A 5,403-nucleotide genomic window follows, 5' to 3' on the forward strand; every position below is an offset into this window, starting at 1 on the left:
TCTTTCGCCCGGGCAGTAGATGTGTCTCATTCCTCTGCGAGGCCCTGAAGGAAGTAGATCTGGATGTGTCACGTTGCCGTGACGACAGGCTCGGTGGGTTTTGACGCCCGAGCTGCCACGCGCATCATACCTCCAGGAGCGAGAAAGAACTTGAATTCCTGCGCAGCGCGACAAAGCCACGGAGCAGGAATTTGAGCCTGGACAACCTCCACCACACACACACACACACACACACACACACACACACTCTGGGGAGTCAGACTTCTCACACTGTCCCTCCTCCACCCTCAATGTTGTTGTTGTTGCTCTCCAAATCTCTGCAGGCAGACTACAAGGAGAGGCAGACAGGAAGAAACAATCCCCCACCTCCACCTCCACTCCACAACACCCCTCTCCAAACCGCCGCTGTTGTTGTCGCCTCTCCAAATCTCCCAGTGTGCTCGGTAGATGGGGGATGGATCTCTAGGCAGGAAGTCAGACATGTTCATTTTGTTCCTCCCATAATCCCTTTTTAATGTAACAGGATGGGGGAGGGAGAGGGCAGCATGAGAAGGGGGGACAAAGATCCAGAAGTTCAAATCCAGACCCTTCTTGTTCACACGTTCAGGCTCAAACTCTCAAAATGAAGCTCTTAGGGTACAAGTACATGTCCCGTAAGGCACTTGTTGTACTTTCGGACCACATACATGTATGTCCATGTATCCGCAGATACTTTGTGTACTCTGTGTAATGTGATCGAACGTCCAGTTTCATGTTCTGGCCATTTTCACTCTAAGAACTCCTTGGCAGTTCTTCACCTTCACAAACGCCCGGCGGAGCTGAGATCAGCACACTCCTCCGGCTCTTCCTTCCTTCCTCCCTGCTTTCTGCAGATAAGGAGGTCAAAGGGCAACGTGTGTGTGTGCGTGGAGAAGCTAAGGCTAGGCGCTAACGACGACAGCAATTTACCCTGACGTTGCTCCGTGGAGCAAAGGTAGTCTTGGCTAATTCTATCCTTCCGTGTCAGCAAGTAGGGCAGATGGCGCAGGGATACCGTCGCTCCGTGCCAAACGAGCAGCGATACTGAAGCTATCATCAGTGGTTCTGGATGAAGGTCCCGGACCGGCTCCGGTGTTCTGAGCGCAGAACCCCAACGGACTCGTATGATAAGCATGCCGACGGGTCGAGGTGATGAAGAGGCTTAGATGTCCAATAGCAGAAGGATAAAGGTCTGGGTTGGACGTGGGGGGGTGGATTTTGGGTCATGTGACGGAGCGGCCTATTCAGAAGCCCCTCCCCCGTGACCTCCTGTCCCAATCTCTAAAACCAAACGAAGACCAAACATCTCATTGGAAGATACCAAACAGAAGATACCACAGTTCTGGAATACATGCTGGAGAAGTCAGGGAGGTACTGGATGTTCTTGGAACAGAATCATATCAGGGATGGATAATCAGCTCATGGAGGGGTTGCGGGGGGCGGGGGTGGAGATGGAGGTCGGGGTTCTGCTCATTCTGAAAGCCAAGCCAAACTCCCTGAGGGTTGTTCAGAAGACCCGTCAATCCTAAGCCTCTTCCTCAAAACTACTTGGCCCTGCCCTTGAGCGTCCGGCGCTGGCGGGGTCGGGGGCTGATAAAACCTCCTCCGACTAATCAACCCCGGGTCCTCCAAACATCCCGGATCTCGAATTCATGATGAAGAGCCAATCAGAGGCTCTCCGTCGCACCGTCTTCAAGGGTTTGCGGCCGACCCGTGCACAAAATAATGGTTGTCTGATCCAGCAAATAACGTGGGAAGACAGAACGTCAGGTAATGCGATGCTTACCTTTGTGTAAGTCCCTGGAACACTGGAAGATCCAAACCTCCGACTTTACACCACCTTTAAGGTCCAAAGCTGACGGGTGGATGTTCTCCTCTGGGTTCTCCAGTGGGTTCCTTGAGTACCGGTTGGCCTTGCAGCTCCTCCACGTTCCCAACCTGATGTTCTCCTGGGTTCTTTGTAGTTCTGCCGGTTCTTGCAAGGGGGGGATTTCACCGTAACCTCAAGATGAGTCATCCCTGAGTCACCTGCAAGCTAGGAGGAGGGGGTGGAGCATCTTGGCCCATCATGGTGTCCATATGGAAGTGCATGCATGTGGCTGGAGGCATCGTGCAGTGCCCCTGGAGGACAGGAGGACCAGCTCAGCAACTCCTTGATGATGCAGCATACTGCTAAAGGTACATCAGATATCTGACAGGAGTGCTATTGGTAGTACTTGATCCCGGTTAAGAGCGTTTCGGTTTTAAAGAGTGAAAACAGACAAAAGGAGTCGCGTATATATTTTTATTTCATTTGCTGCCTTTTAAATAGGCCCAGGTTTGGCCGAAAATAGAACCCGGTTCCTCCTGACGGACCAGGTAGATGTTTGTCCAGCAACACACTCCCCAATCCAGGCTGAGAACAAGGCGTCATCCTCCTCCTCCTCCTCCTCATCATCATCATCATCTTCATCGAGAGGAGGTCCTCAGCCTAACATCTCAGGCTGAGTAAACAGAGAAGTGGATCTGAATCCAGGTTTGGAAGCAAATGAAAGACGGGGTATAGCAGCGCTGCCCCCGCGAGGGGAGCAGGGTGATCACTTCACTGGGATGCAGGTTTTGCTTTTTGTTTTTTGGCACCTGAACACATAGAAATGCAGTCAAGGCACATTGGCTGCTTGCACAAACACCAAGAACCTCCCCACCCCCGCAGGTTCGGCCACGACGGGCAAAGAAGCTCAAAGTAAACAGTACTGTAAGTACTCTCAAGTTCCACATTTCCCTCATATTGTCACGTTCTCCACCTGACCCCCCCCACGCCATCACCCTCCCCCCACTGGAGGAACAAGGCACAGATTGTCACTTCCTGTCTGTCCTAACAAAGTGCTTCAGCTTGTTGCCTTTTTTCTTTTTAAATTGTCTACTTGTGCAAGAGTGCCCCCCCCCTCGCCCCCGCCGGCTGCAGAATGGTTCCCCAGCCTTGGGAGAGTTTCCTGGTGGAAAGACTTTCCCTCCACTGGAGGGTTCCACAAGCTCAGGGTGCTTCCCTGGCCTTGGTATGGTCCACTGTGCCATGGAAGTGGGGTGGGTGGGGGTGGGGGGTTCCCTGGGCTCGGTACAGGTCCTTCAGGCCTTCAGACAGTTCCCTGGCCTCAGCATGATTCCCTGTTGGCAGGATGATGCCCCAGTCTTGGGATGCTTCCTTGGCTATAAAATGGTTCACTGGCCATGGGATACCTCCCTAGTCATGGGATGTTCCCTGGTCTCAGGAGGGTTCCGGATCCTCCGAACTCGGGAAGGGGCGGGTTCCCTGACCTTGGGAGGGTTCCCTGGTCTTAAGAGGGTTCCCTGGCTACAATATGGTTCCCTTGCCATGGGAAGGTTCCTTGGGCTCGAACGCTTCCCTGGCTACAAGATGGTTCTCAGACCGTGGGACACCTCCCTTGTCTTGGGAGGGTTCCCTGGTCTCAGGAGGGTTCCCTACCCTCCGACCTTGGGACGGGGCGGCTTCCCTGACCTTGGGATGCTTTCCTAGCCTTGGGATGGTACCCTGGTCTTAAGAGGGTTACCAAGCGGTGGGATGGTTCCCTCACCATGGGAAGGAGTTTCCTTGTGCTCGGGATGCTTCCCTGGCTACAAGAGAGGCAATGGGACAGCTCCCTAGTCCTGGGAGGGTTCCCAAGCCTCAAGATTGGTCTCCTGGCCTCGGGACGGTTTCCCTGATTGCAGGAGGGTTCCCTGACCTCGGGATGGTTTCTTAGCCTCGGGGCAATTCCCAAGTTTTGGAACATTTCCCTGGTCTCAGGAGCCTTGGGAAAGCACCTTGTTAGCTCCTCCTGTCTCAGAAGGCTTACCCAGGCTTGGGGACAGTTCCCTAGGCCCTAGAAATGACCCCTAGCAGGGGACGGTACCATGGCAGCAGGGTGGCCTCCTTGTCTTGGGAGTGTTCCCCTAGCTTGTGACGCCCCCCCACTCCATTGAGACACTTCCCAAGCCTCGGGACGGTTCCCTATTTCGAAATGATGGCTTAAAGTATAATGAGGTAATGGCGAACATAAACGTAGAAAGAACCAATGAGCGATGCAGCCACAAAGATGAGAAATAAAACGAGGGTTCCTTAAAATATGGTTTATTGATTTGTGACTTTACAGGATCAGAGGGACGTCTAACTGTCAGACACGTCGTCATGGCGACGCAGCCAAACGAGCTTTCTTACTTTTTTCTCGTTGGTTTACGTAGAAACAGAAAACAAAGACGTAAAGCGAGAGAGACGTTAGTGGAGGAGGGCGCAAACGGGGAAAAGCAACAAAAACAAAAGGACGCAGCGCTCGTCGTGTCCAGCGGGGGGGCGAAAACATCGCATACCAAAACAAAAGAAGAAGCGAAAGAGGTCTACGGGTCAAATGCAGGATGGAAAAAAAGAAAAGATAAACATGGTGGTGTATGGTCGCCCCTCCCGTCTGTTTCTCACACACACACACACACATACACACACATACTCACACACACTCCTGCACTTCCGTGTTCAAACATGCACTTCCCGATTCCATCGGTTCCCCACGTTTCCCCCAAGACTCCCCACCGCCGCTGCCGCCGCCGCCTTCCACGAAACACTTCACATTGCTGGCTGGGATATGGGTACATCTGGCTGATGGGGCGAGGGGGGGGCGGGGGGGGGTCTGGGTCATGTGACCACGGCGAGAAACGACCACGGCGAGAATCTTCCAGTTTGACTTGGAGGGCGGCGAGCGACGGGAGGAAGCATCTATGCAGTCGTTGGGGTATTTAAACAGGTCCTCCACACCACCAACACTACTGCCCCTGCTGGCCGGGGTGAGAATCGCGACCCTTGTCTCGGTTAAAAGAAATAATAACAAAATAAAATCACAATATGGCTTTAAAAACACACACACAGATCGAAACGTTACACGCCGCCGCTCTTCACTTCCTGCTTTTCAACCTCTGCTTTGCGGGACAGCGAAACAAGACTTCTTCTCCTTCACCATTGGCCGTCTGTGACTCCGCCCCCTTCCATCCGAAACGGCGTTTCTACACACAATTAGACCACGAGGAAAAGTGCAGCGCCGCGAAATAAAAAAATATATCGTTAAAAATCCAGTTTCGGTGCCGGAGTTAGTTTTTCTACTCTGAAGGGGTTAGCATGTAGCTACGAGATGCGATGATTGACAGGCCGATAGCCCCGCCCACTTCTGAGATGACGTTTCGAGTGACTCCGCCTCCACGCCGGTTCAAATACCGTCATTTCATTACACGACAACGAAAAAAAAACCATAAGCTAGGTGGTTTCGGGTTGGAGAACCCGTCCGAGAACCCGCGAGTCCAGTTCTTCAGGATGTGAATTACTTGGAATTCCCCTCCTTCGCTGGGGAACCCGGGAAAAGTACT

The 5,403-nt window shown here is 52.9% G+C and overlaps 1 protein-coding gene across 4 annotated transcripts in view; it reads right to left on the reverse strand.

Moving 5' to 3' along the window:
- Positions 1-4,110: 4,110 nt before the first annotated feature.
- Positions 4,111-5,403, reverse strand: part of add3a (adducin 3 (gamma) a) — a 29,657-nt gene continuing 28,364 nt past the window's right edge. For all 4 annotated transcript variants that reach the window (XM_086142311.1, XM_086142312.1, XM_086142313.1 and 1 more), the window contains one exon: positions 4,111-5,403. This exon is cut by the window's right edge and continues 446 nt beyond it. The gene's annotated coding sequence lies outside the window, so the exon portion shown is untranslated.

This window comes from Fistularia commersonii, chromosome 35 (genome assembly GCF_037954325.1).
Source record: "Fistularia commersonii isolate RoL2024-O1a breed Wild chromosome 35, RoL_Fcom_v1.0, whole genome shotgun sequence".
NCBI classification, from domain to species: Eukaryota; Metazoa; Chordata; class Actinopteri; order Syngnathiformes; family Fistulariidae; genus Fistularia; species Fistularia commersonii.